At 43.2% G+C, this 9,085-nt stretch overlaps 1 protein-coding gene across 2 annotated transcripts in view; it reads left to right on the forward strand.

Moving 5' to 3' along the window:
* Nucleotides 1-3,955: 3,955 nt before the first annotated feature.
* Nucleotides 3,956-9,085, forward strand: part of Csde1 (cold shock domain containing E1) — a 37,345-nt gene continuing 32,215 nt past the window's right edge. The window contains exon 1 of one of the 2 annotated variants that reach the window (XM_050157576.1): nucleotides 3,956-4,079. The gene's annotated coding sequence lies outside the window, so the exon portion shown is untranslated. The remainder of the gene's footprint in view (nucleotides 4,080-9,085) is intronic. The other variant, XM_050157577.1, reaches the window with a different exon arrangement.

A 9,085-nucleotide genomic window follows, 5' to 3' on the forward strand; every position in this document is an offset into this window, starting at 1 on the left:
CTTTTGCTGGAATTTGCAAAAATACTATTTCTTTTTTTTTTTTGCGGGGTGGGGGGAGGGTTGGTTTTATGGTTTTTGGAGACAGGGTTTCTCTGTAGCTTTTGGAGCCTGTCCTGGAATTAGCTCTTGTAGATCACACTGGCCTCGAACCTCAAACTCACAGAGATCTGCCTGCCTCTGCCTCCAAGTGCTGGGATTAAAGGAATGAGCCACCACTGCCCAGCTCAGCTCCCAATTTCTAACACCTTCCCTGCTATCCGATGGACAGCTGCCCAGTACAATTCCTTCAAGCCTTTCAAAGATGTCTAGGTTAGGCACAGTCAGCAACCAGGGATGTAAAATGACTGGCAGCAGTCCTGTCCTGAAGTACCTATCACTATGTGATACAAACCAATAATTATAATAGACTATCTGTGCTTAGAAAAGTACAGCAAGACATCAAAGAGGACACTGAGGTGGTGTTAATCCCATAAGTCTCCAGAATAAGACTACCATAATTTAAAGCCAAATTTGAAGCAAGCTTTAATTAAATACTGGCCAGGTAGATGGACTCTGGCCAGGTCCATCTTTGGTTCCCCAGAAAAATGGCCCCAGTCAGGTTGTAGCTGCTTAGGTATTTCCCATCAGGTCCAATTAGGGACAAGCATACCTTCTGACATACATTTCCTGCCTATGAACCTCTCAACCACATGTGATCAAGTGCATCCAGTGCAGATGGGTATCAGCAAAATTTTTTAGGGGAGTGAAAAACATGTGGCTCGTTATCCCCCATAAACAACAGCCTCTAGTATTTCAGGAACTGTCTGCCCTTGGCCAAGAGGCTTGCAGATCAGAGGAATTTTTGTTTTATGGATCTCTTAGGCTTAGTAATTAAAACCTTTGTTTGTTTGTTTGTTTTTGAGAGAGGGTTTCTCTGTAGCTTTGGAGCCTGTCCTGGAACTAGCTTTTGCAGACCAGGTTGGCCTCAAACTCACAGAGATCCACCTGCTTCTGCCTCCCAAGTGCTGGGATTAAAGGCGTGTGCTACCACTGCCCGGTTTAAATTATTTTTTATTTTATGTGCCTTGGTGTTTTGCCTGGCTATATGTCTGTGTAGAAGGGTTTGGATCCCTGGAACTGGAGTTACAGACAGTTGTGAGCTGCCATGTAGATGCTGGGAATTGAATCTAGGTCCTCTGGAAGAGCAGCCAGTGCTCTTAACCACTAAGCCATCTCTGGAGCTCAGTAACTTAAACTTTAAATGTAACTTTGGCTCTCACAGTGGAATGGGTGGAACTGCACCAACAGTAACAGAGATGAAGAAATTTTCCGACAGAAAAAGAATACTGCCTCCTCTTATATCTCCAGATGATTTGCTCATAACTGGAGGTTATTCAAATACTGTGCATCTTTCCTTTACCACACTTACACATTTATATTTGCTTTGTGATTATCTAATGAAGTTAAGCCGGAAGTTCTTTGCGAACAGGACCATATCCATTTTTCTTTTTCCTTTTTGTGTGAACCTAGAACCATCAGGGCACATCAACTTTTTTCTTCTCTTGTTTTTATTTTTATAGAAAACTCAGAGTCAGTTTATTAAGAAAAGATATGCTGATAGGAGCAGAGAGGAGTTAGCAACTCAGTCTCTTAATTTATTTATTCATTTTTAGAAAGGGTCTCTATACATTGCCCTGCCTGTTCTTTTTTTCTTTTCTTCATTTTGGTTTTTCGAGACAGGGTTTTTCTGTGTAGCCCTAACTGTCCTGGAACTCACTTTGTAGGCCTCTAATTTAGAGATCTGCTTGCCTCTGTTTGCCAAGTGCTGGGATTAAAGGAGGAGACGTGCCACCACCACCAGGCTGCTCTGGCTGTTCTGAAACTCACTATGTAGGTTCTTCCTGAACTCACAGCGATCCACCTGCCTTTACCTAATGAGTGTTGGGATTAAAGGCGTGCGCTGACTCTTATCCCTATCTATCTATCTATCTATCTATCTATCTATCTATCTATCTATCTATCTATGTATCATCTATCTATCTATGTATCTATGTATCTATCTATGTATCTATCTATGTATCTATCTATCATCTATCTATCTATGTATCTATCTATCTATCTATCTATCTATCTATCTATCTCTAACTATCTTGAGGCAAGTTCTCACTACATTGTCCACCCCGTCTCCCATTTTTCTCTTCCTTTCTTTCTTTTTTGTTTTTTGTTTTTTCTAGACAGGGTTTCTCTGTAGCTTTTGAGCCTGTCCTGGCACTTGCTCTGTAGACCAGGCTGGCCTTGAACTCACAGAGATCCACCTGCCTCTGCCTCCCAAGTGCTGGGATTAAAAGCGTGCACCACCACTGCCCAGCTTGGTCTCCCATTTTTCATACTGCTAATTCAGTCTCCTAGGTAGCTAGGATTACAAACATGTACCACAGAACCTAGCATTCCATTTTCCTTATTGCTGTATACATTCCAACAATCAAAAAGACAAGATGTTGAATAAAACTAAAGGTTTGAGCACTTGGGAGGCAGAGGTAGGCGGATCTCTGTGAGTTCGAGACCAGCCTGGTCTACAAGAGCTAGTTCCAGGACAGGCTCCAAAACCACAGAGAAACCAACCCTGTCTCGAACGAAAAAAAAAAAAACCCAAAAACAAAAACAAAACAAAACTGAAGGTTTGATAATTTTGTTCTAATAATAATTAATGGTAGATAAATAGAAAAGCTACATTTATTATATGCATAGAATATGGTAACCACATACAAAAAGATAGTTGTGCAGGGAAGTAATCTCCGCACTTGGAGGCAGAGGCAGGCAGATCTCTTTGAGTTCTAGGCCAACATGGTTTACATAGTGAGTTCCAGGACAGCCAGGTCTATGTAGAGAAAAAGACTGGGGAGAAAAAAAAAAAAGGCTGGGTGGGTGGTGTTGTATACCTTTAATCCAGGGAGACAGGCGGGTCATCTCTGAGTTCCAAATAGGCCTGGTCTACAGATCAAATTCCAGGAGAGCCAGGGCTACACAAGAGAAACCGTTAGTCAAAAAAACAAAAACCAACCAACCAATAAGCAAAAACCAGTAAGACAGCCACTGAACCTGTATAAAGTACTTCTTTTACTAGCGGATTCTTATTATCTGAAACCTACTGATGTTTGCAGTATTCAGATTTAACCATCACACTCCTCTGCTTCAATCAGATGAACAATCCCTTTTAGCGATTTCAGCCGGTTAAATATTTATTCAGACTGGCATACTACAAATATCTTCTGGTAGTTGAAAAGCAGTTACAATGGCTTGGAGAGTTTTTTCAGTTTTTTTTTTTTTATTTTTGTTTTTTGTTTTTTCCTTGAGACTGGGTTTCTCTGTGTAGCTCTGGCTGTCCTGGAAGTAGCTCTGTAGTCCAGGCTGGGCTCGAACTCAGAGATCTGCCTGCTTTGCTTCTTGAGGGTTGGGACTGAAAGCGTACGCCACCACTGCCTGGCTAGCCTGGTTCATTTTTGTCTGTTGCAAGCAATGTAGTTTCTGTTAGACAAAAGGTCTCAGTTAAAATTTATAAATTACTTTGTTAAAAACTTGCCTCTAAACCAATGAAATCCATTCTAATGTAAGAGTTAGGAGACAGAATGTCCGGTGACTAAAGAGAAGCTGTGATTTGAGGACTCCCGGATTTTTGTTGAGGAAAAGTGAAATCCTTTTTTTCATGACATTCCCGGATACGCCCTCAGAACTGTTCCTGTTCAAGGTTTACTGGAGCCTTCCTGCCCAAAACATTCGGGCTCCCGAAGACCAGAGACGCCTAAAATCACTTGCCACTCCGCCCACAGCGTCCCAGCGGAGTCAGTAAACGCCGAGATTGCTCCTGGCCGTACTCAGGAGTGAGACTATAAAAAAACAGTTACCATCTTGCTCGTGGATAAACGCTGGTCACTCGCTAGCGTCACTCAGCCCTTGCGCGCAAGCGTACTGAGAGCACGCCCCCTACCTTCCCGAGCACGCGCTCGGAGCCTGCAACTCTCGCGAGAGAAGCGAGATTTATTCCTACGTACCGGGCCGTGCTGCTTATGGCGGCGCTGGAGAGGGGGCGCTGAGCTGTTGGGGTGAGTACGACCTCGGTGTCCAATGGGGGTTAGCAAGAAGACAGATTAAGGACAGGTGAGGAGACCCTGACTAAGGGGTGAGACTTCTGAGTCAAGGTGGGCACTCTTGGAATTCCGGGTAGAGGAGCGCTCTGTGTGAGTTCCTATTCACGCTTCCTCATTCGTCCCCGGTTCAACCGTCCGGGCCTCATGGCAGGCCCCGGAGGCTTGGTGAGGAGTTGAGGCCCGGAGACGCGCGTGGTTGTGGTGGTGGTAGTGGTTGTGACTGAAGTGGGGGGGGGGGAGCGAAAATGGAGGCTCCGGCCGCAGCCAAGATGGAGGCAGAGGGTGCGGGGCTTGAGCGCGGGGACTGCCGGGAGCTGTAGTCTGTCTTCTTCCCCCTCTGCGGCTTGGCTGGGAGAAAGGGAACTACAAGTCCCGGCGGGAGGGGCACGGGGGTGGTGGCGCGGTCCTTTGTGTGCATTTGGAAGAGGCCGGGGCGAAGGGCCTACTTTCTTCAGGACCTTGTCTTTCTTGGCCGTCACTTGCTTTGGGGATATGACTACGACTACCAGAGCGCAGTGCGGCAGTGGCGCCTTCTTTGTGTGTGGGTCGAGACCCCGTTCCTTCTAGGGAAAGTGCTTAGGGACACCTTTTTTCTCCCCCAGCCGTATCTGACCCTAGCGCGACAGAACTGACATCTTTACTCATAGTCACTCACTGCCGTGTCTCCACTCCTAACTTTGCCCCTTGACATTTGAAAGGGGAGCGGGGTCCCAGTCTAGGCACGTGTCTCCTGCCGTTCTGTCTGGGGGCAAATGGCATGCGTTTTGAGCGATCCGTGATGCTCTCCCTACATGGTGCAAGCGCTGGCCCACGTTGTGCAATGAACGGCTTGGCTTTGTCGTGTTTGCAGTTTTAGAACCCTAGTCGGAGATAAAATGGGAGGGTTTTTATCATTGACTGTTTGGGCAATTCGAAATCTTAGTGCTATGGCTCCTTTGCTTTAAAAGAGTTTCTTAGAAACACCTGTGTGGCTGGTCGCTAACTGGCCTCACAGGTGGTGTGTGAGTGGAGAGTACTCCCTAAAACACACTCCCCACTCCAAAAAAAAAAAAACAATTTGAAAATTATTAGGACACTTATTTTGCAACTAAAATGGGCAAAAAGATAGTGCAGTTGAGGGGCAGGTAGAAAGGGTCTAACGGTGGTAGTTGAATTTGGACAATTACATTCTGTTAGGCTACTGTGAACTTGAACTTGTAGTTCACAGAGCTGCCAAGTTTGTTTTTCTTTCGTTTATTGAGATTGGTAACGCAGTTCAAGCTGCCTTGAACTAACTATATAGTGTGCATTGGCCTTGAACTGACTGTCCATCCTTCACTTCTGGACTGCTTGCTCTAACCTACTTTTTTAAAAAGTTACAAATTATAGGGCATTAATTCAAGCTACCAAAATACTCGGTATGCCCCCCCCCCCTCTTTTTTTTGAGATAGAGTCTCACTGTGTACCTTGGCTGGCCTTATAATTCACTTTGTAGACCAGGCAGGCCTTGAAGTCAAAGATCTGCCTGTCTCTGCCTCCCAAGTGCTAGGATTAATGGCATGCACCACCATGCCTGGTGCTCATTTTTATTTTGAGGTGCTAGAATGCAAACTCAGTACTAAATTGAGTGGCAGTGTAGTTGTTAGTGTGGATAAGAGGATTAAGTATGCAAGCAGTCAAACACCCCTGCCTGTACGAGTTGTAAGAGTTAGGTGATAACACACACCTTTGATCCCAGCACTTGGGAGGCAGAGACAGGCTGATCTCTTAAATTCAAGGCCAGCCTGGTCTACGAAGCTGTAGACAGCTGTTTCAAGACAGACTAGGTTACAAAGACTGTGTCTAGAGAAAAACTGAAGAAACAAAAACAAACAAAAAATTTAGATACAATATTTATCTTTGTTTCTTTTTAGTTTTAGAGCTGAAATAAAAAAAGTGGTAGGTTGATTTGTTCAGCTGCTCTGGATGTTTGCGTCAAGATGAGTATTTATAGCAGCTGAGTTGAAAAGCAAAGTATTTGAAGTACAGAAGATAGGTTTTCTTGTTTTATAAGTAAGTTTTGACTTAAGTGTAACCTTTAAAGGTGTGGTTGAGAATTGTGGTAAATTTCCAGCAAATGAAAACTGTGAACTGACTTTCTTTTACCCATTTTCTCCTCCCCCTTCAAGTAGCCCTCAGTCATCCCTTTTTTTTATCTAACATAAACCTTAGTTTTGACCTTTTTTGAAGTATAGTTCAGTTGCACCGAGTATATTCATATTGCTATGAGGGCTATACTTTTTACAATAAAGTAGATGGAAATTCCTTTTGGGTGAATTTGAGTAGTAAAATAATTGGGACTGTGTTGCAAAATCAAGTAGAAATGTTGATATTTTGTAAGACACACAGAATTGCTGAGCCTTTGAAGCTTTCTTTTCTAAAAACAAAAGGAGAACCATTTTAAGATCTTTTGCTTAAACTTGTTCCTGCACTTGGGAAGCTTAGAGAGGAGGATCTTGAGCCGGAAACCATCACAGGCTACATAGGGAGAGCTGTTCTCACAAAACAATGAATTCAGAACTTTCACAGTGGTTACAACTACAAGAACTTAGTTAATGGGAGTGATTTACATGGTGAAACTGCTGTGTTGGGAGTGACTTGTGTTTCTCTTGGTTTGTGATTATTTATTTATTTAGGTTTTTTTCAGACAGGGTTTCTCTGTAGCTTTGGAGCCTGTCCTGGAACTAGTTCTTGTAGACCAGGCTGGCCTCACAGAAATCTGCCTGCCTCTGCCTCCCTAGTGCTGGGATTAAAGGCGTATTTTTCTTGAATCTTATCATTCCGAGACGGGGTCTCATTGTAAACAAGTCTGGCCTCAATTCAGAGAGATCCGCCTGCTTCTGTGAATATTAACATTTTGAATATAATTAAGTTATATAAGCCAAGATTTTTGTTTTTTTTTTTAACTTTATTTTGAGAAAATTATAAATTAAAAATGTATCAGATACTGGAGATATAGTTTAGTGTTTGACTGGTATGCTCAAAGTCCTGGGTTCAGTCCCCAGCACAGAGTAAAACTAGGTGTAGAGGCATAAGCCTATAATGCCAGCACTTGGGAAGGAAGGCAGGAAAAAGTATCATAAGTTCAAGGTCATCTTGGGCTATATGAGACACCATCTCAAACATAAGATGTAGCATTAAGTAAGTTTTTTTTTTCCTTGGTTTTTCGAGACAGGGTTTCTCTGGTTTTAGAGCCTGTCCTGGAACTAGCTCTTGTAGACCAGGCTGGTCTCACAGAGATCCGCCTGCCCCTGCCTCCCAAGTGCTGGGATTAAAGGCATGCGCCACCACCGCCCAGCTTGCATTAAGTTTTTGTTGGATAATAATTTCTTCAGCTTCCCACCCTGACTGTTGAATTTAATAGCAGTTCCATGTTAGATAAATAATTTTAAGTGTCCTAGTATCCAGGTCATTAACAACTCAACACAGTTGTTATTACTAAATATATAATAAATGATAGTTGAATCAATATCAGGGTTTTTCTTTTAGTTCCCCCTAATAGATGATGATTTAGTCATTTTCAGTTTTGGGGGGGGTTGTTTTCGTTTAACCCTGTCTGTCCTGGAACTCTGTAGACCAGGCCGACCTCAAAGTCACAGAGATCTGCTTGCCTCTGCTTCCAGAATGCTGGGAATAAAGGCTTGCTCCACCATAAGACAGTTGGGCTTTTCAAGACAGGGTTTCTGTCTTGGAACCCACTCTGTAGACCAAGCTGGCCTTGATCTCAGATCCCTCTGCCTCTGTCCAAAAAGAGTCAGGTTCAAAGGCATGCAAAACCATGCCCAACAATTTAGAATATGTTGTTTGATCTAAGGTTTATCATTAATCTTAGTTCCAAAATTTAAGGGAGTAGAGGTATAACTCAAGAGCAGAGCTTTTGCTTAGCACGAGAAGATGCGAGTTCAGTTCTCAACACCACAAAACACATAGGAGGAAGAAAACAGGGTCAAAACAAATTAGAGCTTGTGTGCTTTCTTTGTGTTATATGCGATGTATTTGAAGTTAAAAGCAGCTAATGCATCACAGCTTTGAACTGTGAAGGCAAGGATTTTATTCATAATCACACCTAAGGAAAATGTTCTAAGTATGGGATTCAGTGAAATGTCTGGCCTTGGAGATTGTAACCAATTTGGATCTTTGTTTTTTTCCTCTTAAAAAAAGTTACTTCCTTCAGGAAGTGGGTTAGGAGGTGCTCTACACACTGGTTTAGTCTTTTATTTTCATTTTCCCCAAGTATATACTGTCATATACTCATAGTAATTTGTCAAAATTGTAAACTGAGTGGGCGCAATGGCACAGGCTTTTAATCCCATCACTTGCGAGGCAGAGGGAGGCAGATCTCTGAGTTCTAACTTCCTTTACCTAGTGAATTCCAGGCCAGCAAAGACTACATAATATTCTTGTCGCCAAAAAAAACCTTTTGATATGTTTATTTTAGATGGATTTATTATCATATAGGTAAATTCCTTCGGCCTAGCCGGGCAGTGGTGGCGCAGGCCTTTAATCCCAGCACTCAGGAGGCAGAGGTAGGCGGATCTCTGTGCATTTGAGGCCAGCCTGGTCTACAAGAGCAGAGAAACCCTGTCTTACAAAAAAAAAATCCTTCAGCCTATATTAATTTCTGCTAAACCTTTAAGATAATACAGCTGCGGGAAATAATAGGACAGGTGTTGATTATTTTAAGGCAGGTGCCATTCAGAATAATTTAGTTCAAGTAAAAGAATTAGTTTTAGCCAAGCAGTGGTGGCACATGCCTTTAATCCCAGCACTTGGGAGGCAGAGGCAGGCGGATCTCTGTGAGTTTGAGGCCAGCCTGGTCTACAAGAGCTAGTTCTACTACAGTGAAACCCTGTCTCGAAAAACCAAAAAAAGGGCTGGAGAGATGGCTCAGTGGTTAAGAGTATTGCCTGCTCTTCCAAAGGTCCTGAGTTCAATTCCCAGCA

This window comes from Alexandromys fortis, unplaced genomic scaffold (genome assembly GCF_014885135.2).
Source record: "Alexandromys fortis isolate MF-2015 unplaced genomic scaffold, M_Fortis_MF-2015_v1.1 scaffold_78, whole genome shotgun sequence".
Classification (NCBI taxonomy): Eukaryota; Metazoa; Chordata; class Mammalia; order Rodentia; family Cricetidae; genus Alexandromys; species Alexandromys fortis.